At 38.6% G+C, this 27,090-nt stretch overlaps 1 protein-coding gene and 1 pseudogene across 1 annotated transcript in view; one reads left to right on the forward strand and one right to left on the reverse strand.

Annotated features, from left to right (window-relative positions):
* Window positions 1-27,090, forward strand: part of LOC148085116 (NACHT, LRR and PYD domains-containing protein 3-like) — a 449,698-nt gene that overhangs the window by 70,541 nt on the left and 352,067 nt on the right. The gene's annotated exons all lie outside the window — the stretch shown is intronic.
* On the reverse strand, window positions 17,564-25,646 carry LOC148085118 (telomerase reverse transcriptase-like; annotated as a pseudogene).

Raw genomic sequence — 27,090 nt, forward strand, 5'->3', positions numbered from 1 at the left:
ACGAATATTACATTTTGGTAAAAATCTAAGAATCTGTCATTGATCTCTTTTGGATTGGAGGTTGTCACACCGTTATTCAACTGGATTGAGTTAACTGATCTTTCTGCTTGTGCTTGTTTAACTCACCAAGCTAGTAGCTTCTCTACCTTCTCACCTTGATCATCGTAGGACTGTTTTAATCTTATTAAACTTTCTGTTGCAATATTAGTTGACAGAAGATTGTTCCTAGCTTTAAATTGATGAAGTTCAGACATTAGCTGCCTGTTAAATGTTTCAAAACGATCCTCTGTGACCTTGATCAATTGAAATGGCACTGACTTGTGAACCAATGTGATGACTCCTCTCACCTGAGAGCTAAAAGAAGCAGAGAAACCCCCCCATCTTGATCTCACCCTTCGTTCATCCTCCTGAGTTATCTGCGTCTCTTGAAGAGAAACTACCTTTGCATTCGACTTTATAATATTTCTCATCACCTGTTTTAGCTTGACAAGTTTATTTAAGCCCTGCACGTTCCAAGAAGAAAATATTAATTCATGTCATGTCTAAGTGTTAATCATTTAGTTAAGTTATTCAGAGGTGAGACAAGGACCTCCAAGATTGTCCTCCATGTCTTCATTCTCACTCATTCTCCTTCTGTGTTCAAGATCAAAGCAGCAGCAAGAACCTGCTGGACCTGGACCAAGATCTGGACCAGAACCCTGCTGTGTGTCTCTGAAGAGTGATCATTCAATGGGGAGACCGATCAACTTCAGAGGAAGTGAAGAGTCTCCAGGTGTGAGGTGAGAGTGAACAAGTGTGAGTCTACCAGGTTCATACACACGTTAAACCAGAGAACTTATCTTCACTCACATCACCAGCAGGGGGAGATAAAGACACAATTAAAAACCTCAAACGTTGCTTTCACAGTTGTAGTGCAGAGGTGGACATGTGCAGCAGTGTGAGGACATCTAGTGGTTCAGCTGGTGAATACCAGGATAGAAACAGATGAGAGTTGATCAGAGTTGTGTTTTCATCAGGATCCAGCAGGAGAAATTATATTTAAAATAAACAGTTTGGCTTGACAAGATTTAAGTTCTAATGGAGATGGTTCTGTATGTGGGTTTTAAAAGGAACCTTCTAGTTTACTTTAGATCAAAACCTTCAACACGACAAGAGTTTATTTACAGTCTGATTTCATCTCTTCTTCTCAGAGTGGACCATCAGAACTCAGAGCTTATCATTGGTCAGCAACATCCCTCACAACTGGAAATCAAACGGCTGGTATGTTCATAAACTAGAGGAGGTCCTCATCCTAGAGGTTCCTTCTGTTCATCATCCTTCAGCTGAATCCAAGTTAAAGCTTCTGGTCTTTGTGGTTCTTGAGATGATCCACTATCACTCTGACTTTCTTCTCTGTGATTCTGTTCCAGTCACTGGAGAGAAACTTCTACAACTATATGCAGAAGGAGCTGAAGAGAGTCTGGAGGTTTGTGAGTCCAGAGACTCCACAGACTGAGGAGGAAGATGAGAAGTGGAGAAGCATCAGAGAAGAATTCATGAAGATCACAGTTCATCTTCTGAGGGACATGGAGGAGGAGGATCTGGCCGAGCGTCTGTGGAGCAGTAAGAACATGTGAACAAACATGATGAAGATGAAGAACACTTGCATCAGATCTGAAGATTTTACTCCATTTTCACCTTCTACAATCTTCTGACTCGTGTGACTTATGTCTTCATTCAGGAAGTCTTGCTTCAGAGTGTGGAGGACGACTGAAGAGGAGCCTGAAGAAGAAGTTCCACAGTGTGTCTGAGGGGGTCGCTAAAGCAGGAAATTCTGCTCCTCTGAATGAGATCTTCACTGAGCTCTACATCACTGAGGGGGGCACAGACCAGGTCAACAAGGAGCACGAGGTCCGACAGATCGAAGCAGCCACCAGGAACCAGACCAGACCAGAAACCACCATCAGACAAGAAGACCTCTTTAAAACCTCACCTGACAGAGAACGACCAATCAGAACACTGCTGACGAAGGGCGTGGCTGGCATTGGGAAGACCCTCCTGACACAGAAGGTCACTCTGGACTGGGCTGAAGACAAAGCCCACCAGAACTTCCACTTCATCTTTCCTTTCACCTTCAGAGAGCTGAACCTGCTGAAAGAGAAGAAGTTGAGTTTGATGGAACTTGTTCATCTTTTCTTTCCTGAAACCAGAGAATCCAGACTCAGCAGCTTTGAAGGACTCCAGGTTCTGTTCATCTTTGATGGTCTGGACGAGTGTCGACTCCCTCTGGACTTCCTCAACAGTCGGCGCCTGATAGAAGCTACAGAGTCCACCTCAGTAGACGTCCTGCTGACAAACCTCATCAGGGGGGATCTTCTTCCCTCAGCTCGTCTCTGGATCACCACACGACCTGCAGCAGCCAATCAGATCCCTCCTGAGTGTGTGGACATGGTGACAGAGGTCAGAGGGTTCAATGACCTCCAGAAGGAGGAGTACTTCAGGAAGAGGTTCAGAGATGAGGAGCAGACCAGCAGCATCATGTCTCACATCAGGAGGTCACGAAGCATCTACATCATGTGTCACATCCCGATCTTCTGCTGGATCACTGCCACAGTTCTGGACATGTTGAAGAGCACAGAGACAGGACAGCTGCCCAACACCCTGACTGAGATGTTCATCTACTTCCTGGTGGTTCAGATCAAAGTCAAGAAGGTGAAGTTCGACGGAGGATCTGGGACTGACACAGTTTGGGATCATAAGAGCAAGAAGATGATGAAGTCTCTGGGAAAACTGGCTTTTGAGCATCTGCAGAGAGGAAACTTGATCTTCTATAAGTCAGACCTCACAGAGTGTGACATCAACATCTCAGCAGCTTCAGTTTACTCAGGAGTGTTCACTCAGATCTTCAGAGAGGAGAGAGGACTGTACCAGGACAAGGTGTTCTGCTTCATCCACCTGAGTGTTCAGGAGTTTCTGGCTGCTCTTCACGTCCACAAGACCTTCATCAACTCTGGAGTCAACCTGCTGGAATCAAAACTAACATCCAAACTGACAGAAATCGACAAAAGTCAAACAGAAAGGTTCTACCAGACAGCAATAGATGAAACTCTGAAAAGTCCAAATGGACATCTGGACTTGTTCCTGCGTTTCCTTCTGGGTCTTTCTCTGCAGACCAGCCAGAGTCTCCTTCCAGGTTTGTTGACACAGACAGGAAGTAGCTCCTGGACCAATCACAACACAGCACAGCTCATCAAGAAGAAGATAAGTGAGGATGTGTCTCCAGAGAGAATCATCAACCTGTTCCACTGTCTGAATGAAGTGAAGGACACTTCTCTGGTGGAGGAGGTCCAACAGCAGCTGAGATCAGGACCTTTCTTCACTCAAATGTCTTCTTCTCAATGGTCGGCCCTGGCCTTCATCTTACTGTCCTCAGAGGAACATCTGGACGAGTTTGACCTGAAGAAATACTCAAGAAATGCTTCAGACGAGGCTCTTGAGAGGCTTCTCCCGGTGGTTCAAGCTGCAAACAAAGTTCTGTAAGTTGTTCAAACATTTCTGATGATATGAACTAAACATGAATGTTTGATTTACTCTTTGATGATTGTTGTGTTTGTCATCGTGTTTAACAAACTGATCCTAATTTAGACAAACCTTCCTCAAATATTCACACAATATGTGATTTTATGATGTAACTAGTTCAGTCTTGTCAAATAGAGAATTGAAAAGTAAAGATGTTACGTATTTTATAAAAATATCATCTTAATAAATCATTGTAATGATAAACAAACAAGCGTCAACTTTAAATGAAAATGAATAATAATCAAAAGAACATATTTAAAACATGTGGCCTCATTAATTATACTGCGTATACACAAATGAATGTGTACGCAACATTTATTTATAGAAAATAAACTTAAGTTAGCATGTGTGACCTTCACAGCAGCTCTGAGCCTGATTTCTACAAAATCTTCATCTTAAATTCACATGAAGTTTCTTGAATGAAACAAAACCACGAAGGTTACATCAATAAAAATGCAGCTTTATTTAACTTTACTGTTTCATACAAAAGGTCAAATCTTGTCTTTTTCTCAGGAAATGTGTTCTATAAAAATAAATAATAAAATCAAAGGGGTTCGTCTTCATAGTCCTCTTTGTCCGACTGCATGGATTTAATTTAAAATATTCATGTCAGGTATTACTTTAAGATTCTTTTTAAGCTAAATATGTTGATAAATGTCACTTCCTGTTGGAGCAGTTGAATCTATTTTCAGCTCATGAACTGAATATTGAAAAACATTTGCTTTGTTTCTTATGCAAGTAGATCAGTGTCATCAGAGAATTGAAGGATTGAATTTAACAATTAATTTTATTAAAATGTTTTATTTTTTTAACCATAGAAATATTTTCTGAATCATTTTATTAAATAATTTGAATATATATTATATATTGGATTTTAAACACTTTCACATTTGTATATTTAATTAAAAAAGCCACTTGTCAAAAATATTGATTCTTGAATTTTTTTCATTTTATTTATTACTAAAATAACAATATTAAACTATAAATAAACTCTTTCAATTTTTGTCAAATAGAAAATTGAAAAAGTCACTTGTTGATGAAACTCGTCTCTTTCACAGGCTGAGAGACTGTTTCCTGTCAGAGAGAAGTTGTTCACTTCTGTCCTCAGTCCTCAGCTCTCCGTCCTCTAGTCTGACTCTACTGGACCTGAGTCACAACGAGCTGCAGGATCCAGGAGTGGAGCTGCTGTCTGCTGGACTGAAGAGTCCACACTGTCACCTGGAGACTCTCAGGTCAGAACATCATCTTCTCTCTTCATGTCTGGTCCACAGTTCATCTGGTTTCTTGTCTCTCAGGAGAAATGAAGATAGAAATAAATGTCATGTTTCTAATATCTGGAGAGAAACTAGACGAGTGTCGTCTCAGCTCTTGTTTCCTGGTTGATGAAGCAACTGAGCCAGATTTCCTTGTTCGCAGACGATGTGTTGATAAATGTCACTTCCTGTTGAAGTATTATTTATTTTCAGCTCATGAACTGAATGTTGAAAAACACTTTATTTAATTTAATTTGTAATTAATCAAGATCAAGTTGATCACATGAAAACATTCACTGAAATACTTGTTCATGTTCCAACAATTCAGCATAAATCAATGATGTCTCACTAGTTTGTAGGAAAGTCTGTTTTTCTAAAGTAAATATTTAACAACAAACCACAACCTCAACACTTTGTTACTCCTTCTTCATGTTTGTGTTTCTGTCGTCATGTTCAACATTTCACCCTCATTTATACCAGTGGCGGGCCGTGCATTTCACACCTAGGCCTTCACTGGTGTCCAACATGAACTAATCCACCTCTTAATGCCACTCTACCATCTGAGCTATGATGCACAGGGTGTTGTGTCACAGAAAGGTATCATTTAACAAGAAAGAATGTCTTTACTAAAGCAAGAAACCCAATTAGGACAATTGAACAAGTCTCTCTTCACTGTAGCCACAGCTGCCATAGATACATCATCTCCAGCAGAAACATCAATATTAACCTCATTACATGACAAAAATATTAAAACGTTTGAATAAAATGCATTACTCACCAAAACTACGGATTATTTGTAAGCAAAGTCCATCCTTTCTTTCTTTCCTCAAGAAGAATTACTCTGTTGTACAGTTTATCTGTTTCAGTTCCAACAATAAGTCCCTTTCTATCGCTATGAAGTCTGCCGACCTTCTTCACAATGTCCAGTTTTTCTGGAAAAGTCCGTCTTGAAAATGGTTTTGTGAGCATAAGTGCGACCAAATCAATGTCTTCTCCTCCGTCAGCCATTGTTAAAAAAGTTATGAAATCCACTCGCAAAATATTTGAGTTCGCGCCGCTAGCTATAGATGCTTTGCTGCTCTGACGAGGATTTCTCTGAACATCCAATCAAAGGACGTGAAAATGCTGACGTCACTGGACGCCTGCTAGAAGGCCTAGGTGTTGCCAACTAGAACTCTGATTGGTTAAAGCAACAGCGTCATTCTTACTTTAAACTACAGACGATTCTGAAGGTGTCGAGGCAGATGTTTGACCCTGGCAACAAATGATGGCTGAAATATGATTGGATAAAAGCTCTAAAATAAACATACACTAGTAGAATGCATGAATGCTCCTACCCAGGTGCAGCACTAATAGACTCAGGGACTCATTCATTCCTCGGGCTATTAAATTGTACAATTCTGAGTTCGGGGGCAGGAGTGGAGTGAGAGTATCTGGATGTTCTGTTCTATGTTAGTCTTTGTATCCTTTGCCTTTGTTGTTTTTCTTTGACCTATGTTTTTTGTCTTTATCTTTAGACTTAGATTGTGTCATCTTGTTCTTTTTCTCTTTATGTTCTTCTTCTTATTTTATTTTTATTTATTATTTTGTATTGTTTATGGAAAATTGCTGGCTGTTGGAAAAAACAATTTCCCGAAGGAGACCTCCTGAGGGATCAATAAAGTTTTACCTTACCTTACCTTACCTTACCTTAGAAGCAGCGCAACCAAAAGAAAAGCTATGAAATAAAGAGAAAGACTATTGGAAATAATTTAATACTAATAATATAATATAATTATATAATATTATATATAATAATATTCATGGAAAAAATATATTAAAACATAAGTCAGTGATTCTGTCTGATAGTGTTTAGGGCAGCAGAGAAGGCCTTGCTGGCCCTGACAGTCCACCACTGATTTATACCAACCTGATAAATATTCAAACAAACATGTGACCATGATCTTATGAAAGTAAATAGTTGATTGTTTTCAAATAAAGAATTGAAAAAGTCACTTGTTGATGAAACTCGTCTCTTTCACAGCCTGAGCTACTGTCGACAAAACATAAACAAAAAAACTGCAGATCTTTGTTCACGTAATAAGTATTTTGTACACGTCAGTATAAATGTCACTTCCTGTTGGAGCAGTTGAATCTATTTTCAGCTCATGAACTGAATATTGAAAAACATTTGCTTTGTTTCTTATGCAAGTAGATCAGTGTCATCAGAGAATTGAAGGATTGAATTTAACATTTCATTTTATTGAAATGTTGTATTTTTTTAACAATAGAATTATTTTTTGAATAATTTAATTCAATAATTTAAATATTGAAAGGTTGGTTTTGTTTTCATTGAATAATGGAAACATTTTTTAGACAGAGAGTTTAATATATATATATTATATATTGGATTTTAAACACGTTTAAAAAATAAATTTAAAAGGATACTTGTTAAAAATATTGAATCTCGATTTTTTTAATTCATAATTCCATACCAGCATTTATATAATGCCTGTGTTTTGAAGAGGTAAAAAAAAGAGGTAAAAAATATTTATATTTTGACGTTGTAGATTTGAAGAGGTAAAACAAATATATACAGTACACATATATTTTTTAATGTTGTAGTTTTGAAGAGGTAAAAAAAAATGAAATAAAATATAAATACAACTTTAAAATATTATTATTATTTTTTTTTTAACCTCTTCAAAACTCAGACGTTAATAATTTTTTTGTTTACCTCTTTAACATTAAGAAGAGGTACAAAATATTTATATTTTACAACCTTTTCGAGCCTTAAAAAAACAACATTTTACACATTTGGAAAACAATTTTTTAATGTTATAGTTTTGAAGAGGTACAAAAAAACTACAACATTAAAATATAAATATTTTTTACCTCTTCAAAACTACAACATTAAAATATAAATATTTTTTTACCTCTTCAAAACTCCAGGGTTAAAATTTATATTGGATTTTAAACACTTTGACATTTTTATAATGAATTTAAAAGGATACTTGTTGATAACAATATTAAACTATATGTGTGAAAATATTATTACATATATTATTCAATTAAGTTAATAAAACCTTTAATATAGAAATCATTTAATTAATTAAAATTCAAATATTTAAAAAAGTAATTCAACATTTGAAAGGTTGAAACCATTCAATATTGTGATGGAACTGATATACTTCCATAGTTTCTCTTCATCTGGTCCATCAACATCAAATCAACCATAACATGAACACATTCAATCAAACACTTGTTGATGTTCAAAAGTCCAGCATGAATCAATGACGTGTCAATAGTTGGTATCAAAGGTTTGAAAGAAACTTTGACTGAACTATATTAGAGAGGAAGCAGACAACAAACCACAACTGAAGATCTTATCAATGGAAATAGTTGAGTTTGTCTTTAAATAAACTCTTTCAATTCTTGTCAAATAGAAAATTGAAAAAGTCACTTGTTGATGAAACTCGTCTCTTTCACAGGCTGATCAGTTGTGAACTGTCAGAGAGAAGTTGTTCACTTCTGTCCTCAGTCCTCAGCTCTCCGTCCTCTAGTCTGACTCTACTGGACCTGAGTAGAAACAAGCTGCAGGATCCAGGAGTGGAGCTGCTGTCTGCTGGACTGAAGAGTCCACACTGTCACCTGGAGACTCTCAGGTCAGAACATCATCTTTTCTACATCATCAAAGCTCAAATGTAAAGTCAGAGGTGGAAACACGAGTCAAAGTCTGTCATCACTTTGTTCTTCAGTGAAGCAGCTCATAGATACATTTGTATGTTTGTGTAGCAGGTAAAGATGTTACGTAGTTTATAAAAATATCATCTTAATAAATCATTGTAATGATAAACAAACAAGCGTCAACTTTAAATGAAAATGAATAATAATCAAAACAACATATTTAAAACATGTGGCCTCATTAATTATACTGCGTATACACAAATGAATGTGTACGCAACATTTATTTATAGTAAATAAACTTAAGTTAGCATGTGTGACCTTCACAGCAGCTCTGAGCCTGATTTCTACAAAATCTTCATCTTAAATTCACATGAAGTTTCTTGAATGAAACAAAACCACGAAGGTTACATCAATAAAAATGCAGCTTTATTTAACTTTACTGTTTCATACAAAAGGTCAACTCTTGTCTTTTTCTCAGGAAATGTGTTCTATAAAAATAAACAATAAAATCAAAGGGGTTCGTCTTCATAGTCCTCTTTGTCCGACTATGTGTATTTAATTTAAAATATTCATGTCAGGTATTACTTTAAGATTCTTTTTAAGCTAAATAAGTTGATAAATGTCACTTCCTGTTGGAGCAGTTGAATCTATTTTCAGCTCATGAACTGAATATTGAAAAACATTTGCTTTGTTTCTTATGCAAGTAGATCAGTGTCATCAGAGAATTGAAGGATTGAATTTAACATTTAATTTTATTAAAATGTTCTATTTTTTTAACCATAGAAATATTTTCTGAATCATTTTATTAAATAACTTGAATATATATTATATATTGGATTTTAAACACTTTCACATTTGTATATTAAATTAAAAAAAGCCACTTGTTAAAAATATTGAATCTTGATTTTTTTTATTTTATTTTATTTATTACTAAAATAACAATATTAAACTATAAATAAACTCTTTCAATTCTTGTCAAATAGAAAATTAAAAAAATGTCACTTGTTGATGAAACTCGTCTCTTTCACAGGCTGAGAGACTGTGGACTGTCAGAGAGAAGTTGTTCACTTCTGTCCTCAGTCCTCAGCTCTCCGTCCTCTAGTCTGACTCTACTGGACCTGAGTCACAACAAGCTGCAGGATCCAGGAGTGGAGCTGCTGTCTGCTGGACTGAAGAGTCCACACTGTCACCTGGAGACTCTCAGGTCAGAACATCATCTTCTCTCTTCATGTCTGGTCCACAGTTCATCTGGTTTCTTGTCTCTCAGGAGAAATGAAGATAGAAATAAATGTCATGTTTCTAATATCTGGAGAGAAACTAGACGAGTGTCGTCTCAGCTCTTGTTTCCTGGTTGATGAAGCAACTGAGCCAGATTTCCTTGTTCGCAGACGATGTGTTGATAAATGTCACTTCCTGTTGAAGTATTATTTATTTTCAGCTCATGAACTGAATGTTGAAAAACACTTTATTTCATTTAATTTGATTAATCAAGATCAAGTTGATCACATGAAAACATTCACTGAAATACTTGTTCATGTTCCAACAATTCAGCATAAATCAATGATGTCTCACTAGTTTGTAGGAAAGTCTGTTTTTCTAAAGTAAATATTTAACAACAAACCACAACCTCAACATTGTTGTTACTCCTTCTTCATGTTTGTGTTTCTGTCGTCATGTTCAACATTTCACCCTCATTTATACCAACCTGATAAATATTCAAACAAACATGTGACCATGATCTTATGAAAGTAAATAGTTGATTGTTTTTAAATAAAGAATTGAAAAAGTCACTTGTTGATGAAACTCGTCTCTTTCACAGGCTGATCAGTTGTTTCCTGTCAGAGAGAAGTTGTTCACTTCTGTCCTCAGTCCTCAGCTCTCCGTCCTCTAGTCTGACTCTACTGGACCTGAGTGACAACAAGCTGCAGGATCCAGGAGTGGAGCTGCTGTCTGCTGGACTGAAGAGTCCACACTGTCACCTGGAGACTCTCAGGTCAGAACATCATCTTCTCTTGGTTCTGATAAGTTTCTAAAAGTGTTTCTCCTTCATTTCAGTCTGTCAAGGTGTCAGATCTCAGATAGAGGTTGTTCTTCTCTGGCCTCAGCTCTGACATTGAACCCATCCCACCTGAGAGAACTGGACCTGAGCGAGAATCATCCAGGAGGACCAGGACTGGAGCTGCTGTCTGCTGGACTGAAGAGTCCAGACTGGAGACTGGAGACTCTCAGGTATGAACAGAGCAGCAGAACTCACTGACTGAACTCCAAAGATCTTCAGACTGAACATTTGATGCTCAGACTCTTCATCTGAACTGAGCACATGAATCCAAACTCTGAGTTCCTCCATGTTCTCCTGCTGGACACCAGTGGAAGCATGAAGGAGACAGTTGAGACTGAGCAGCCTGTTTATAGATCCATCTTTGTTGTCATCAACAGTCATGACTGAGTCGTCCACTGAGAATGAAACAATATTCATGAACATCTGAATCAAATGAATCTGATCTTCTGACTCTTTCTTCCTCCAGGCTGGATGACTTTGGACCACATTGGTTTGACCTTCATCCATGAATGGTAAGTTTGATTCTATTGATTGACTTCAACATCAAAGCTCATCTGCTGACACAGCAGTTGAAGGTCTTTGTGGACATGGACTTGATGAAGAAGATTCCAGAACAAACGTGCAGATGTTAAAGACTCACAGTTACAGTATCAAGTGAAGCTCTGATTCCAAATCTTCAAGTCCTTCAGCTCAAAACTCTTCAGGAGCTTCAACATCAACATTGTTTCAGTTTGACTGTCAGTGGAGAACAAAGAAATATTTCTGTCAAATATTTGAAATCAGACGTGAGTTTGATCATCAACTCACAATGTTGAGTCACTTTAAACATCATTTCACACATGAATCACTTCATATTGAATCATGTGTTCACTTGAACATCTTCATCACAACTAGACTAGACTCATGTTAGCTACATGCTAGTTTAGCTGCTGACTTCATCTTCAAATCTGACATTCAAGATGATTCTGGGATGTTTCAGTCACATGGTTCTTCTCTCAAGTTCTCAGAAGAATGTTGACAGAACATTGACTCGTCTCAGTTTGGATCAGTATATGATCGTCAAGACAACGTTCTTCCACCATCATCAGCTCATGTCTCTTCTTCTCTCAGTCTTCACTCTCACTGGACTCACACACAGCAGCGCCTCCTACTGTCCAACGACAACAGGAACTTGATGGAGGATCAGGATTATCTGGATCATCCTGACAGATTTGAAAAGCTGCGACTGAGGAGTGACTACCACAGTGACTCTCAGAAGAAACAGAGGGAAATAACTTGAAGAGAATTACAGATCAAGCAAGAAGATGAATGTTAAGATGTTCCTTCCAGACTGTTTGATCAACTTCAAATGACTTCAATACATGATTATATTTTTACAGCTCGACTCATTCTTGAAACATCCTGACCTGAAGAGGAACAATCTGTTCAAAGATACAAGTAATGCTTCATTGTTTTGCTGCTCATGTGATTATATATTTTTAATAGTTGTTTTCTGAAGTCGTTCCATGACAACAGTTTCCACATTGAACTGATCCTGATGCAAAGAAAGTTGTGGATTCCTGCAGTAAAGTCTTGAAATCACTTTTTAGATCCGAATTTTAAAAGTAAATCATGGAAACACATCATTTAGATGTTAAAGTTCATTGTAAAACTACAATGTTTTTTCCACAAGTGTCGGTTTATAAAAGAGGAAGCCACAAGAATGTTGTTTTACTTGTCTTGTCCACTAGAGGGTAGTCATACTTTTGCTATGAAGCAGTGAATCAAAGAGAAACTTTGAGACCAAAGAAGGAAAATCTCTCTTTAAAACTAATAAACATCATGTATTTAAACAAAGTAATTGAACTTTTGCTAAACCTCTTCACTTTGATGTTCCCTGATCTTGTTTTCAAATAAATCCACTGGTTTGGTCACTTTCTTTTTGTTCATCTTCTGTCCAAGAGAATTCACACACACACACTTACACATGCACGCACACACTCTCTATATCTATTCCCATTAGTGGCCACTTTATGGCGCTAGTGTAGCTATTTCATTGTGACTATATTCTACCTTTAGTAACGTGATAATAATGAGGATTATTCTGAACAACACCCCATTTAATGATTATTAATAGGAAATAAAGAAGTAAATGACTTTGATGATAACTAGCTTCTCTCTATAGACTACATATTAGTTGACAAGAGTAATGTATAAGAAAGTAATATTAATAAAACAGTTTCTTTTGAACAAAAAAACAATATAAATTTACGTATTAATGGCATCCTGGGGGTCAATGGATCAGCGTTCACGTCGTATCCTCTGTCAGTACCCGCCGAGGGAAACTAATGATCCTTCCAGCAGACTAACTTCTAAGAGACAAAGCCTGCAGGTCTTACCTTTCCTACCCACCCTGCCATCTACATATGTGGGGGGCAGCCACCACCCTGACTGTGGATACCCAGTAGTGGATAGTGTTGTTGAGGCACTTTCACACTGGGCATCCAGAAACAACCTTTTTCTGACAGACGACCCAAAACAAAGATGATCTTTCCACTCATCCAGGTGAAGATATGAATCGGTAAAGCTGGTGTCGTCCAAGTTCTTGTGTTCACCGTCATAAACTGACAGAAGAATCAACAATAGAGAATAGGAGGAGTTCAAAATGTGAAAAAGAGGTTTAATGGCAGGATTAACTACATGAGAAAATTAACTAATCTCTCAGAAACAAACACTTAGACAAAAGACTAAAAAGAAAAGTGAATATAGAAGTATGATGACTGGCAACATGTTTATTTATCAAATTCATACAGCAAATGTTTCTGGTATCAATGATTTCTTCAGGCTGCGTTTCCCGGTGAGGATCGATGAAAAGTTAAAAACTGAAAGAATACAAGTTAAAAAAGACTCCTGTTATAATAAAATGTGTCGTAAATGACCAATTTTCTGATTCAAACTTTTCTTCCCTGATGTCTCCTGGTTTCACTGCAGAATATCTACAACATTAACACAAAGATACTTGATTCCTCTGGGTAAAAATCATTCAGAGATTTCCTGATGTTTCTTACCACATGTTTGCTGATGACATCCAGCTCTACTGCTCATTTCATCCAACTGAGCCCCAGAGGCTGAACAGCTTAGTCAATTGTTTGCTAGAAATCAAACAATGAGTGAAAAAACTTTGCAGTTAAATGTGGAAATACTGAAACTTTGGTTATTGCTCCTGATGATAAGGTTCCAGGGTTGAGTCAGTACTTGGGTGACTTAGGTCAGTCTGTCAAACTGAGCCTGAGAAACCTGGGTGTTGTATTTGACAAAGACATGTCTCTTGTTCAACACTGAAGAAAACTGACCAGAAACTGTTTCAACTGAGAAAAATCTCTAAACTTAAGAAAACATTTGTTTTCATGTCTAAACAAGAAGGATCTGTCTCGCCTGCAGTTGATTCAAAACTCTGCAGCGAGAATTCTGACCCGTTCAAGTAGAAGAACTCACATTTCTCCGATCCTTAAATCTCTTCACTGGCTTCCAGTTTCTTTCAGGATCATTTTAAAATTCTGGTTCTTACGTTCAGATCTATTCATGGTCAGACCTTCCATCAGTGATCTGATCCAGACTTACACCCCAGCTCGGGCTCTGAGGTCTGTGGATCAGAATCTACTGATGGTTCATGAACACGATTCAGGACCAGAGGAGAGAAATCCTTCCAGGCTGTTGCTCCTAAGCTTTGGAACGTTCCTTCTTTACTCTCCTGCTTTGCTCTCCAAACCAAGGGGAGGAGGAGTCACAGAGGAGGGAAGGCCAACAGTAGCCGGCCGGCCAACTCGAGTGAGCCAAAGCATCCACGCCTAGTAGGGGGCAATCAGAGCGATTCACGGCGGTGGAGCTGTCTGATATCACTAGGACATTGGACTGTGACAGTTGGCGAGAGAGGTGAAGCAGAATGTTGTGAATTGCTTTCAACTCTATCCAGTTCATGTGTATCTACACTGGCGTAGATCTGACCTGAGATGCCTCCCCATCCTGTTAGAGATGCGTCTGTGAACACCTGAGTGTAATGAAGGACACAACCTAATTCCAAAATTTGATGTCCTGCAAAACCCGACCCTGGTCTTGCTTTGGATCTAGCTTGAGATGACCAAACCATCTCTGGAGGTCCCTCATATGCAGCAAGCCCAGCCGCACCACCTTGTGAGCTGCTGCCATGAGCCCCAGGAGGGACATAACAGCGCCTGCTGTGATCACATGACGCAAAGCTTCCAGCAACTGTGTTGTCAGTCGGAGACCTGGCAAGGATCAACCAGTCATCCAGATAGGTCAAGATCCTCACCCCACTTGCTCTCATTGGTTCCAGTGCTGCCTCCACACACTTGGTGAAGGTCCTGGGTGCCAGAGAGTAGCCGAACGGGAGTCAAGTGTATTGACACACTTGATCCTCGAGGGTGAAACGCAAGTATTTGACTATCGAAACTTCAAATGATGCGTTGGTCAGGTCAATAGATGTGATCCAATCCCCTGGACTTACACCTGTCAGCAGTCCTTAGCTGCAGTTTATTCTACCGGTGATTTGACTCTAACCTGAGTTGAGCTGGTCTCAGTAATCAGTTTGCATGAATGTTGATTGTGTGCAGGAACAAAAGTTCTTAGCATCAAGCAGAGTATACTTTATTATTTTCTTACTTTATATTTGATCATCTTATAGCATTAATTTATTTATGCGGATATGTTTATAAGAATTTTAATAGTTAGAAACATTCTAAAAAACACACATAACATACATTATTTAAGTCTCAAAGAAATAAACTTTAATATTTTCTTTGAGACAAGTTTATATTTCTTACATTTACCTTTAAATGATGAGATAAAAGATGTTGAATTATTTACGACAGTTGATGCAATATTTGACCTCTGACTCGTATTCTTACGAGGTCCACCTGGTATTGAAACCTCGACATAAAAGATTGTTCAAAAAAAGATTCTGTATTTTAAGCTTGTTATTCTTCTTCTATTTATTCTTCTTCTTTTCCACGATACAATTGTTCCATTTTAAGATCAATTCTAACAGAAAGGAAATGACATCACACATAGTACAAATCTTTATTTTTCATCTTAGGTAACGTCCACTTCAAGATAGTTCTGTGAAGAAACAAATCATTTCTATTTCAAACAAAGACTTGCTAACAAGTAACAAATGAATGTTCACTGCCTTTGTCTTCCTCAGATTTTCTTCAGAGAAATCCACACAGAATTAAGTTTTTATCTCACATAGGAGCCGAAAAATATGAAGCATGTTTTGATAATCGCTACCATTTCAGTCGAGCCACAAAAGAACCGAAATTCAGTAGCAAACCTATAATTCTAAAGAACAGATTACTGTGAAAAATAATCCCCCTGAACTGAACTTTAACCTCACAGAGCTACATGTGTCTGAAGTGAACTTTAACCTCACAGAGCTACATGTGTCTGAAGTGAACTTTAACCTCACAGAGCTACATGTGTCTGAAGCGAACTTTAACCTCACAGAGCTACATGTGTCTGAAGCGAACTTTAACCTCACAGAGCTACATGTGTCTGAAGTGAACTTTAACCTCACAGAGCTACATGTGTCTGAAGTGAACTTTAACCTCACAGAGCTACATGTGTCTGAAGTGAACTTTAACCTCACAGAGCTACATGTGTCTGAAGTGAACTTTAACCTCACAGAGCTACATGTGTCTGAAGTGAACTTTAACCTCACAGAGCTACATGTGTCTGAAGCGAACTTTAACCTCACAGAGTTACATGTGTCTGAAGTGAACTTTAACCTCACAGAGTTACATGTGTCCGAAGTGAACTTTAACCTCACAGAGTTACATGTGTCCGAAGTGAACTTTAACCTCACAGAGCTACATGTGTCTGAAGTGAACTTTAACCTCACAGAGCTACATGTGTCTGAAGTGAACTTTAACCTCACAGAGCTACATGTGTCTGAAGTGAACTTTAACCTCACAGAGCTACATGTGTCTGAAGCGAACTTTAACCTCACAGAGCTACATGTGTCTGAAGTGAACTTTAACCTCACAGAGTTACATGTGTCTGAAGTGAACTTTAACCTCACAGAGTTACATGTGTCTGAAGTGAACTTTAACCTCACAGAGTTACATGTGTCCGAAGTGAACTTTAACCTCACAGAGCTACATGTGTTTGAAGGGAACTTTAACCTCACAGAGCTACATGTGTCTGAAGTGAACTTTAACCTCACAGAGCTACATGTGTCTGAAGTGAACTTTAACCTCACAGAGCTACATGTGTCTGAAGTGAACTTTAACCTCACAGAGCTACATGTGTCTGAAGTGAACTTTAACCTCACAGAGCTACATGTGTCTGAAGTGAACTTTAACCTCACAGAGCTACATGTGTCTGAAGCGAACTTTAACCTCACAGAGCTACATGTGTCTGAAGTGAACTTTAACCTCACAGAGGTACATGTGTCTGAAGTGAACTTTAACCTCACAGAGTTACATGTGTCTGAAGTGAACTTTAACCTCACAGAGTTACATGTGTCCGAAGTGAACTTTAACCTCACAGAGCTACATGTGTTTGAAGGGAACTTTAACCTCACAGAGCTACATGTGTCTGAAGTGAACTTTAACCTCACAGAGCTACATGTGTCTGAAGTGAACTTTAACCTCACAGAGCTACATGTGTCTGAAGTGAACTTTAACCTCACAGAGCTACACGTGTCTGAAGTGAACTTTAACCTCACAGAGCTACATGTGTCTGAAGTGAACTTTAACCTCACAGAGCTACATGTGTCTGAAGTGAACTTTAACCTCACAGAGCTACATGTGTCTGAAGTGAACTTTAACCTCACAGAGCTACATGTGTCTGAAGTGAACTTTAACCTCACAGAGCTACATGTGTCTGAAGTGAACTTTAACCTCACAGAGCTACATGTGTCTGAAGTGAACTTTAACATCACAGAGCTACATGTGTCTGAAGTGAACTTTAACCTCACAGAGCTACATGTGTCTGAAGTGAACTTTAACCTCACAGAGCTACATGTGTCTCAAGTGAACTTTAACCTCACAGAGCTACATGTGTCTGAAGTGAACTTTAACCTCACAGAGCTACATGTGTCTGAAGTGAACTTTAACCTCACAGAGCTACATGTGTCTGAAGTGATCTTTCCAAACCTTGACGTCCATGAAGAGATACAATCACCTGTGAGGACGATCATCAGTTTCTTCTCCTCTGTTGCTGATGTGTCAGAGCCCAGTGTGGGGCTGTAGCAGAGACGAAGATCTGTAACTGTGAGAACAAATATATTTCAACCTTACACACTAATGTATGAGCTGAGCAGGTTCGTTCTCTTTTTTGAACACACACAGTTACTCAGCAGAATGTTGCTTCAAACACACTTTATGAATCGTAGAAGTGAAAATAGTCGAAGCCACACCTTGAATAATCCCTGTGCACGTGCAGCGACTGAGTGTCCAGCAGCAAACCACACCAGGGGAAGAGACAGAGACGGGGCAGGGCGTCAATGGTAGGATGGGGACCTGGTGACGTTTGGAAGTTGGTCACCATGTTCTGGTGGTCGACGACAAGTCCGTACTCCTGCACCCTGGAGAGCAAAGTCCTGGTGAAAAAGATGAGAAGTTTATATTTGGCTCAAATGGTTGATGTAAAAAGTCAAACTCACGTTAGAAAAGACTCTGCTCGACATTTGTCTGTTGTAATCAACAGGAAATCATCGACCAGCCTCATCAAACATCTGCAGACACAGAAAGAAAGGTTGTTATACGGAACTGGCTCCCCCTGCTGGCGACACGACACAATGACATCTGTCAACTTCACGACAAACGGACACTTTGTCTTTAGGAAGATCTTGAAACAGCGTGTTCTCCATGTGACCATAGTAGAGGCAGCGGAGCAGACTAGACACCACAGAGCCTCGAGGAATACCTTGACCTTGACGGTACATTCTGGAGGACAAAGAAGATCAGATCTTAGGTTGTAAAGTAAAGATGAGAAAATCAAGCCAGAAAACATGGAGGCTACAAACATCCCCTCAGAACACGTCAGTGATTCTTGACCAAGCATTTATTAAAAATAATTATTATTATTTATGGTTAAAATTCAACATCTGTCCAACAATGACAAGAACATTCTTCTGTCCACGTCTGCTTCTCTCACATCCGTCGATACTGACTCTGTCTGAGCAGAAAGAAAAGTTAAAAATGAACACTAACCTCCTCCTGTACTCAACGATGGTCCCAGACAACAACCCAGTGAAGAAGTCCAGCTGCTCTTTCACACAATCGTCTGTGGAGAAATGCTGGAAGAAATAAAGATGAAGTGACGAACACAGACTTATTGTATAGTTTCCAGATAAATGCAGCGTAACAGCCGGAGAAAATGAAAACTACGATGAAGAAAATACTTTCAAGGTCATTCTTACCTTCTCTACCAGAACAGTGTGATGAGCTTTCTTGCTTTTCTGCAGCGACGCAACAAAGTTCTTCATGTTGGCTGTTCCTGCAGCTCCGTGGATGATAGTCGCCTGTTTCCACAACACAAATGAGTCGCTTCAGATACACAACGACACAACACGTAAATAAAAAGAACATTTAATGTTCATTTAATGTAGTTCTGACTTCATTGTGTTTCTGTGATCAGTAAACTCACCTCTCGCACAAAAGTCTTCCGAAGACCTTCTTCCGAGTCGGCCCAGATTTTGGCAAAAGTTCGTACGTTGAAAACAATGTCCTCGACTGATGAAAGCACTTGACCTATGACCTCTTGAAGCTTCTCGTGAGGGTCGTGACCTCCACTAACAACCGCCTTGTTCAGGTGAAAACACAAACTGAGTTAAAGGTTAAAAAATAATCTAATGTTGAAGCTTTTTTTCTCTTTTGTGCTCATTTTCAAATCCATAAATATTAGGTTATAAATGTCATGTAAAAACATCTTAAACACGCCTTGTTTTAATAGACAAACATCACTAAAATCAATAATGTTATATTGATTATAATCATGTTATATTTACACACAGGAAACAGTCAGAATGTTTGTCCCTCGTTACAACAAATTAATAATTTCTCTCAAATGAAACATCATGAATAGTGTTGGGCGACTTACTTTAAAATAGTAACTTAGTTACAATTACTAGTTACTTCTTTCAAAAACAACCCAGTTTCTTTACTTTTTAATAGGGAAAGTTTTTGTAAGAGAGAAACATTTGTACAAGTGTACGGGTCAGTGTAAGTTTGGATGCTGTGATTAAACAAATCACACAAAAAGGTAAGAACAATAAATGAATAAAACAAATAGAAATAAAAGATTAAATGCACTGATGGTCATTTTTGTGGCAGATGCAGATGTTCAACTCACGTATCCATTCTTCATTCACTTTTAAAGTAATAACATAGAGTTCTAACTTTCTATCATGTATGGATATAAAAAGCATCTCATAAAAAATAGAAGTAAAAAGACGCTTTTGTTACAGCAAACCTTTACTCCCAACACTGATGATATATATATACTTAGTAACTATGGGCTTATTTTTGTCTCATAATTATGTGTACATGCACAGAGGGTGATCTGAAAATATTTAATGGTTGTACGAGCGATTTAATATTTCTAACTTGTATTTTGGCATTTACAAATACATTTTTACTTTTATATACTGTATATCATTTAAAAAAAAAATGTAAATGGTAAAACTTGAAATTCTGTGTGTGAAATTACATTCACATGTCAGATGCAATAACAAAGACTCATTTACAAGTCTTGCAAATGAAAATGATATATTTAGAAATAAAAATGTATTTTTAAATACCAAAAATACAAGTTAATAAGCGGATATCTACCAATGATCTCTTTAAATAATGTTTTAAGTCAATGTCTCCAGGTGTAGCAAAGATACCTTAACAAAGTAAAAGGGTTCGGCTCTGTTGTCCTTCAATGGCAGGAAGGAGGACAGAACTCGGTGAATGTCGCTCTTTCCCCAAACTGTGGAGCCGAGGAGAGACGGAGACTCTCGCACGAGGGCAAGCAAGACTGCATGTAAGTCGTGAAGATCCTGTGAAACTGGACATGAAGGATGAGACCAACAATAAACATCACATCCATGTGTGCAAGTGAGGATCAACAAGAGGTGAAACACATTTGTACCTGTGTTTTGACCTTCACCCCCATGACCCCAGTGATCGCTCTCATTCCACCCGTCTCTGGAACGAAGCGAAGGCGGGAGACGACGCTTGTACTGGGGAGGGACGCGACCTCGTCTGCACTCAACTCTTCCAGCTGGCATTTAGAAACGTGATTTCTAAAAGTCGCACAAACACATGAGACTTAGAGTTGTTGAGTGGAGAACGTTATAAAAGACTTCAGGCTGAAGAAAAAGGAAGCAAAAGAAGAAGAGGAAAAATAACCCACAGACATGTTCAACATTTTAAGAAGCATCTGTCTCGCCTGCAGTTAAATCAAAACTCTGCAGCGAGAATTCTGAGCCGCTCTAGTAGAAGAACTCGCATTTCTCTGATTCTTAAAACTCCTCATTGGCTGCCAGTTTCTTTCAGTACCATTTTAAAATGCTTCCTCCTCGAGGTATTTTGACGTTTCCATGAGCAGCAAGTGAACTTCACATAGTTCTCACACACAGTTTAAAACCTTTACACAGCAGACATGTTTGTTGTCGTTTGTTCCCGTGCACCTGTGCAGAGCCTGTGCAGGTGGGAAGAGGTAAAGTATGAGCCGCCAGTCATCAGTTTTTTTTAACACAGTTCCCAGATATCTGCTGATTATGATCAGTGGTCGATTGATTGAACACAACGAGCACAGACTGAAGACTTCAAGCCTTTAAATCTTGAGATAATTGAATGACTTTCATGTCGGTCCTCGTGTACAGGACACTGTAGTTGTGACGTCATCAGCAATGTTCCTTCACTTGTGTTCACCTGAAAGCCAAGTTCTGTAATTCAGCCCAGACATCGTAGCGATAGAACTTGAGAGTTTTCTTCCGTCCGACTCTCTCAGTGGCGTAGAAGCAGGATCTGACCAAGCCAGTCACGTAACAGCCAAGAAGCCAGGCCAGGAAGTGACCCAGCAGGCGTGTGCGATATGCCAGCTCACTGGGGGGAATCCTTCCTGTCCAGGAAGAGTGAAGACAGCATGAGAGCTGGTAGGACGACCATCAGGGGCCTCATGTACTTACACTAAAAATGTACACACTGAGAAGTTCACATCAGAGACGCATCAACAATGTTTGTTGTTACATGTCTGGATAGTAAAGTATTCACACACATGTTTCTCTTTCTACACACTGATGATTCTTGTTCATTTACGACAACATGATGAGTTTTATACACGAGTGTTCATCAGTTATTTTAGACAATTTAGAAAAATTGTCAGAAAATATAGGCTTGTTTTGATAACATATTAAAATGATCCACCAGAAGCTGAACAGGTTTGAACTGAAGCTCAGCAAGAGCAGGTTTTCCTCATGTGATCTGAGCATCTCCTTGAAAAAAACACACTTTCAGTATCACATGATGACTATATGTATGTAAACAGGAAACACTTTTATTCCATAAACGTAATATAAATACGCATGTTATCCAAACAATCGGGAGATTATTACTAACATCATTAAAAGTCACTGATTCTCTGCAAGAAACTATTCGTGTTAAAGAGCATATTTCTTCTGTAAATTAAATCTTGTTGACCATAACAACGTCCACTCTGCTGTGATTGGTCAAGCATGGAGGTTTGTCACTGCACGTCATCAATCCCCAGAATACTCGCTCCAAGGGACTCGTTGTATAAACAAAGCGGGGCGTGTCTACAGCTGGAGGAGTGGTGCCATTATTACGTCATAATGGACTCTTGTAACCTCTCGTTCGCCCAGATCTCAGAGCAGCTTTATAAAGTAATGAGTTGAAAACATGGTCGTGATGCTATTAAAAGGTGAGAAATCTTTACTGCAGCTAATACGCCAAAAATCCATGACGACAAAAGGCTAGAGAAATCTAATACTTTAAGGAACATGCAAGATTGTATTCTCAGGTTGTTTTTATACGATGAGTTAAAGAAGTAGCGTCATGTTTTTCTTTTAACTTATACTATTCAATTGTTCTCATTACCTGTCTTGTTGAACTGCAACCAGTTGCAATCGTTGACTTTCATCTTCAACATCACTTCCTCGACTGATATCTTCTCAAACCTGCCACTGCGCAGGAAGCGTCCGACTCTGACGTAGACGTGTCGTCGGTTGTCCTCCGAGCCCCAGAGCTCCGAGGGTATGACGGCGTCGAGGCACTTCCTCGCGAACAGAGAGACGCGGTGAGCTGCACAGCACTGGCGAAGGAGGAGGTTCAAGTCCTCGCGCCCATCCCTCGCCCTCCTCACTCGTGGACACAGTCTGTGCAGGAATCTGGTGTAGGAACATCTCTGGTGCCGTCTCAGCAGCTGGCTGAACAACGGGACCATGTACAACCAGCGCCTGGGCAACTTCCTCTCGTCTTTCCCCAGTTCTTTGAGACACTTTGGACCACTGAGGAAAACCATCCTGACCAAATCTTCGCCAGTTAATCCTCTGGAAACATCCCCGGTCCTCCTCTTCCTGTTGAGGATGAACCCTTGGATTCCGGTGCCTCCGTATGCAAACTGCAGCGAGCGGATGAAAGTTTGTGCTGGAGGCACAGTTTTGTGAGGCGATTTTGAGGCGTTTTCTTGGTCCGGAACCAAACGTGTGTCGTCAAGAGATGTTGAATCAGTTACTACCTCTGGTTCTAAACTGGAGACTTCACACAATCGCCTCCTCTTTCCGGGACGTCTTGTAACTTCATCTTCATTCATTCGACACAATTTTCTCTTGACGGGAGCAGATCTGCCATCGTTTTTAGTTCTTGGAGGATTTTTGGTGCATGGTTTCTTTCTTAGAGCTGAAGGTGTTTTTGAATCTTTCTTGTTCTTTGTCCTGGACCAGGACTGGGGAAAGAACCTGGAGCTGGTCTCTGGGGTGGGAACTAGTTCATCGATGGGTGCACCACAAACTTGAAAGAGACATGTTGGGGGGACGGCCATGAATAAGGAGCAGTTCTCCAGCAGATACCGCGACAGATCAGAACCCAGACGGTTAATGATCTTCATCCACAGGTCACTAGAACGGATATAGGCAGCATTTTGATACAAATGACTTTGGAAATGAAAGCGATCAATAGTGTGGTCTCCCTGAGTGGAGCCGTCAATACTATAGCCTAATGTCAAGACGTTTCTCTTTTGTTTCTTCTTCAAAGTGTTCAGGGTGAAAGCCAGGAGTTCAGATGGGGAACAGATCTATGAAATCAATAAGCAACATCGTTATAACATTTACATTTCAACGTTTATATACTTGCATGTCATTTTTATTAAAAAATAAATAATAATAAACGCTTTTTTGCCTTTTACTTTCACTTAAAGTGAAAATTAAATTCACTCACTTTCTACTCGACCTCATGTCGACTAATGTTGGGATAATTTTCAGAGTCATCTGTTCTTTTTAGAGTTACAGACAAAAATGTTTGTTCATTTTAATGTAGCGACTGGAGCTCAGTTGTCTTCGCCTTCATCTTCGTGCATTGAAGCCTCGACCTTAGAAAGTGTTTTGAAATGCGCTTATGAGGATTAACCTATAGCTGGCGCTGAGAGACTAGAAGCTTCTACAACAAATTAAAATATAGATATATCCATTTATTTTTTTCGGTTGAGAAGTTAAAGTAAAATGAGTGAAATTTAAATTTTGGCTGAACTAACACTTCACATAAACGACTATCTGGTAAAATATGGAGACGTTGTAATACTTGTCATACAACTACATTTGATATTTGGAGGAGGACATGTTTTTATGCGAGTGAAGACAGTTCTTTATTCATGGAGGTTGTTTTGTTGTATCTGTTTGGTGTGTGTTATGAATACAGTTGATATGGCCGAGTTGTGTTCTTCTACATGTTGACATCTTCCTTTTAGTTTGTCAATTTGTTGGTTCTATCCTTCCTTACGTTTATGGCAGGAGGCCATCAACATATGCTGTGTCTCAAATCGCTTACTACTCTTAGTATACTAGAAGTTAGTGTGCATCAGTTTAGTGTACGTACTAACTAGTAACTAATCCTCCACAGATAGTATGTCTCAAATCAAACTCTGCTGCTACACACTAACAGGAAATGACGCGACAGCTTCTTCTTCTACTTCTATTTAACGATGATTTCAACCAGCTGTAGGAACACTAGCGACACCTGCTGGCAGCACGTTTTGCAACAACTTTTGGAAAAAGAAATAAAGAAAAAATATGAGAAAATAAATATTTGAAAATGCACCTGTAAGTATATGAATATATATGAATATATATGAATATATATGACGTTAATTACTTTTAAAACGTCATTAAGATGGCGGCTGTTTAGTGTGGTTAGTGTCCATCAATCCATACTCAGTTTTGTGGGCGTGTTAGTACGCCAATTTAGTGTGCATGGCGCACTAAATATCGCATAATAAGAATTGAGACGCACTAACGCACTAAAAATACTAACTTTGAATACGCTAGTATGCGATTTGAGACACAGCACTACTATCTGTGGAGGATTAGTTACTAGTTAGTACGTACACTATCCTGATGCATACTAACTTCTAGTATACTAGGAGAAGTATGCGATTTGAGACACAGCACGAGTCTGGTTCTGCTTGAGGTTTCTGCCTTCTAAAAGGAAGTTTTCTTTTCTCCACTATAGTCTGACTTAAACGACAACATGTGTCGAGTTAACTTTGTCATAAGAAACTTTATATCAAATTGAATTAGTTTTGCTGAAAGGTTGTACTCGAACCATCCGAACACTGTTCGTGACGATAGGTGTCGCTCTTCAAACGAGTCCTGGACTGAACAGGTACATCACCTGCTCACAGCTCGGTGTCTCGACTGGAATCTCGTCGAAACAAACGAAAATGTTTTCAACAAAGGTTCTGAAGCTGCGCGAGTCCAAGTCCTGGACGAGCGACGGTTCGTGTCCCTCCGAGAACCAGATCCTCTTCGAGAACTCCTCGAGAGTCTCCACGTGAGGATACAAGGCGCGGAGAACGTCGAGGGCTGGAGACAGATCTGGAGAAGACATGTTTACCGCAGAGAATGCTCTGCAGACGCCGGTGACGTCTAAATCACCCGCCGTATCAATAACCAATGAGCGTGTCGCTTACTGAAAAGCGTCCAATCAGGAGTCTTAATACTAACAGGCGAAGTCAGTCGGTTTTTATTATTTTATTATCGTTTGTTGATTGTGTTTGTTATTAATACTTTAAACTAATATGAATCAATATGACGCATTTCTTATATGTCGCGTTTAATCAAAAAGCCGAGGAAAGTAAAGATTTCGAAACAGATATAAATTTACTTAAATCATTGTTTTATTGGATAACAAACATAATTTGTAATACAAATTTAAAAAGTAGATCATTTTTACATGTTCTTGAATTAATGTTTAAAAATGCAACAAAAAAAAGCTTAATCTTGCTGACGTCTTAGAAAAAAATATGAAAAATTAATTACATGAATTTAATAATGTATCTTTTTAAAATAACGTGTGTATTCGTGTTAAAATGACTCCAAACGTATTGTTTTGTTGCCTGAAGAGTCATTCACACAGTAGCTCAACAAGTTTAGAGAAAGTGGGTGAAAAAAAAAAGACTTTTTCAACCATGCAAGTAAGTAAGTCATTTTTATTTGTATAGCGCTTTTCCAGACCAGGGTCACAAAGCGCTTAAACTATCAAAACAATATGTGTGGGTTTAGACAACATGCTTCCATTAAAACCAAGCAGTCGCTTCTTAACTTCTCTATTTTTATTTCTATTTATATTATTTCAGGTTAATTCAACCCATGATATTGATTTGAGTCTTTTTACATGAACACAGGTTAAGGTGACAGTCAGTGATGCTTTGAGTTAAGTTATGTACCACTCAGCATGAAGTCTCAAGTTCTAGTTGTAGTTACTTGTGTGTTATTCATGTAAACTAAGACGATCAATGTTGACCATATTAAAGAATAACTTTTACATAAAGAGCCAGTTTCCAACCAAAGAAACACTCAATCTTTTAGCAGGACAACCAACCAACAACAAAAAATTACAACAAGTTATATATTATTAGGAAAATGTTGTATATAAAAGTTAAAATATGGATATATATTGTATTTATATACAGTATAAACATATATTATGAAGATCATTTATATTAATCCTGTTCAGTTTTGTCATGTAATGTGAAGTTTCATAAATAATTGGGATGTTTTTCATTTATCGGGAACAAAAGTAAAGAGCAAATAAACAATGTACTCTGTTGGAATTATCAATGTAGCCACTAGCATGGCAGTGCTAGCTCGATATATACAGTATATGTACCGTGTTATCAAGTTCTTTAATCCATGGATCAACCTTAAGTCCAAAAAAAACAAACAAAAGCCGCGTGTTTAAGTTGCAAAATTCTAATTTCAACACATCAAATTCCAGTTAAACCTTTTCAACCTCCTCGCGTCACACTCCGTCAGCGTACACTTTGTGAGCT

Source organism: Callionymus lyra, chromosome 2 (genome assembly GCF_982586985.1).
Source record: "Callionymus lyra chromosome 2, fCalLyr1.hap1.1, whole genome shotgun sequence".
NCBI classification, from domain to species: Eukaryota; Metazoa; Chordata; class Actinopteri; order Syngnathiformes; family Callionymidae; genus Callionymus; species Callionymus lyra.